The following is a 3,614-nucleotide window of genomic DNA, read 5'->3' on the forward strand; positions in this document are numbered from 1 at the left end:
TAAAGAGAGAGATTCTGCCATTCTAGGAGTTTTCTCTTAAATTTGGCTAAACATCTTCAGCTTCGTCACCAATTCTTCACATGATCTAATTCTGCGGTCCCCAACCCCTGGGCCGCAGACTGGTACCGGTCTGTGGCTTGTTAGGAACCAGGCCACAGAACAGGAGGTGAGTGGGTGTAGAACGAGAGAAGCTTCATCTGTATTTTTCTTTTTTTTGAGACAGAGTCTCTCTCTCTGTTGCCCAGGCTAGAGTGCCATGGCATCAGCCTAGCTCACAGCAACCTCAAACTCCTGGGCTCAAGCAATCCTTCTGCCTCAGCCTCCCGAGTAGCTGGGACTACAGGCATGCGCCACCATGCCTGGCTAAAAATTGTTTCTATTTTTAGTAGAGACAGGGTCTCGCGCTTGCTTAGGCTGGGTTTCATCTGTATTTACAGCCGTTCACCATTGCTCACATCACCACATCAGCTCTGCTCCTGTCAGATCAGCAGCGGCATTAGATTCTCATAGGAGCGTGAACCCTACTGTAAACTGCGCATGCGAGGGATCTAGGTTGTGTGCCCTTATGAGAATCAAATGCCTGAGGATCTGAGGTGGAGCTGAGGCGGTGATGCTAGTGCTGGGGAGCAGTTGCAAATACAAATTATCATTAGCAGAGAGGTTTGACTGCACAATAAATGTAATGCACTTGAATCATCCTGAAACCACCAGCCCCCACCCCCACCCCCACATTTACTCCCATCTTTGGAAAAATTGTCTTCCATGAAACTGGTCCCTGGTGCCAAAAAAGTTGGGGACTGCTGACCTAATTCACATCTCTCTAAATATGTCATTGCCAGAATGAACAAAATACCCCAAATATGGCCACATTAGTACAGGGCAGAGCAGGACTGTGACCTCTTTTGTTTTAGGCATTATACTTCTACTACTGCAGCCAAAATCACACCTGCTTTTGTGCCAGCCACATTACTCTATTAATGAACCTTCTGAGATTTAAGCATGGGCCAATCAGGTGTGCTATAATGTGTGCTAATTTATCAGAACCAGGAAATAGCTTAATGTAATGGGAAACGTGATAATAGTATTCTATGTTGTGGATGTTGATAGCAGATAAACAAACCCTGAAGGCTCTGCCAATTTAACTAGGGGATTGTGGCTCAATAAACTCATACTTATTTTTTCAGTGGTTTCAAATTATGTTAATTAATTCATTAATTTATTATGTTTAAGAGAATGACTTTAAGAATATTCTGAATATGTTCAAACCAGAACTAACAGGTAACTTAGGACAATCACCCAAATAATAAGCTATCACCATTAGGACAATCACCGAAATAATAAGCTATTAAATGCACATTAACATATAATAATTGTGTAAAGAATAACTAAGCAATTAATTAACATTTAATGTAATTCATAGTAAATTAGATAGCAAGTCTTATTAAATGTCAATTAGCCATATTAGCTACTGACACCTAAATGATTCCACATGCTAATGCTAATTAATTTCTTATTTCTTACAAGCTTAATGACTTAACAAAATGTATTTACATATTTAGAGATTCTTAAAGTAACCAGAGAGCCAGATACAAGAGTGGCTGTCTGTATGGTGGTTTGGGAAAAGAGCTTAGGGAAAAATTAGAGATTGTTTCATTTGAGGCCTCTTCTCAGCATCCTTCCTTACTGTATTTCTCTTGGAGAATTTTATGGGGGGAAGAGGATGCAAAGGGTGTATCGGGAGGTGATCCCAGGAGCACTGTGAGGGAATGGGAAGTAAGTGGGAGAAAGGACAGAACCTACAAAACGTGCCTGCATGGGCAGGTTACCACGTGGGCAACCAAAGCTCACTTCCTGTAGGGACCCCGGAGAGATCAGGTGAAGTGAGAGGCATCATTATTTCCCAGAGAGACAAGAAAGCTGCTGTGCTTTCACACTGACTCCCATTTAGGAGATGGTTCTGACTGTTTTGGTTAACTGAGATGACCCACTGCTTTTGTGCCATCTAAGTTCAATGTGAATATTTTTTAAGGGCATTCATTAACCTGGTCATTAAAATGTTTAAAGCCCAAGCTACAAAGAGGCCAAGGCTGTGGTTGAGCTTCAGGAACCCTTGGGACCAGGGCGCCTCATGCTAGAAGGACTGTTCTTCCCTCTCTATTCTCATCCATCCCAAACTGTCTTTCTCCACACAGCAGAAACGTGGCCTCAAGCTCCGAGTTTTAGATCTCTGAGCTCTGAGCCTTCAGGATGAAATAGTTCTGCAAGGTTCTCAGTCTCAAGTCTGGAAAACCAGGGAGGGGACCTGGGCCCACTTGGGTCAGGTGCCCACAAATGGACCAACCCAGCGGCACTAGTACCTACTGTGCTCATGCTTGCAGGAGAAGAGCTGCTGGGTGCTGGTCACACAATCCCATTGACATCTGTGACACCTTCCAGGACCAGGCCCTGCACTGGAGGGTGGACCTGCAAAGATGAGTATGTTTTCCCTCTGCCCACGTTGCTCCCAGCCAGGTGGGAGAGGTAAGCAGGTAAGGAGCTACCCACAGGGCAGTGGGACAGGGGTTCAGAGAGGTAATCCTAGGGAGGGAGCTAGCCAATTATGGAGGGAGTCCCACCAAGTAAGACGTAGGGGATGGGGGTGGTGCCTGAGATGAATCTCTTACGAGTTAGCTGCAAGAGAGGTAAAGGCAGGCTGCCCAGGTGAGAGTGTGGTCTTCAGGGAACCTGAGGAAATTCTGCAAGACTGGCTCCTGGTGTCCCGGGGCAGTCAGCCTGCTCCATCCACCTCTTCAACTCAAGCCGGACATGATAGCATGGACAGGTCACACTAAGTAGGAGTGTCCACTTGGACTCTGTCCACACGAAGACGCAGAGTCAAATGCTTTAGATAATATATTTTTAAAATTCTTGGCATTGAAAAAATGCCTTCCAGAATAAGAAAACTTTCTAGTGAGTGAATCCGTTTGAACTCTAAAAATACTAACGTCTACTGTTCTCATGGTTCTTAACTCTACATAAGTCATATGGGCCAGTTTCTTTACTGGTACGTTGAATTCTCATAATAATCCCTATGATGCAGGTGTTCTTATTCCCAATTAACAGGCTGAGGACACTGAAACTCTGAGACTGAGTAAATTGCCCAGGGTTTTAACCCAACCTTTGGGTGGTAGAGCCTGTCTTCACACCAGATCTAACTGACCCCAAAGCCCATATTCATTTATTCATTCATGCAACAGCACGATGTCATAGGGACTGTCCCATGCCCCAGAAATATAAAATGAGCACAACACTTTCCCTGCCTTCGAGGGGTTACAGACTAGCCCCAGTGGCGAGAAAAGTGCTAGGATGCAGACAGGCACAGAGTGGGTGCATGCACATGGAAGGATACTGATGTCAGTCAAGGGGAAGGGGTCACCCAGAGGTTCAGACCTGAAGAATGAATAGCCAAGGCGGTGTGGTAAATGTATTTTAGGCAGAGGGAAGAGCCTGTACCAAAGCCTGGATGGGAAAACAGGCAAGTGGTCTGGTGGAGAGTGTGGTGGGGGACATCGAGAGGTGAGAATGTGCAGGTATGCAGGGCTTAGATTATGGAGCACCTTGAAGGTCCTGTGAGC

Source organism: Eulemur rufifrons, chromosome 8, assembly GCF_041146395.1.
Source record: "Eulemur rufifrons isolate Redbay chromosome 8, OSU_ERuf_1, whole genome shotgun sequence".
Classification (NCBI taxonomy): Eukaryota; Metazoa; Chordata; class Mammalia; order Primates; family Lemuridae; genus Eulemur; species Eulemur rufifrons.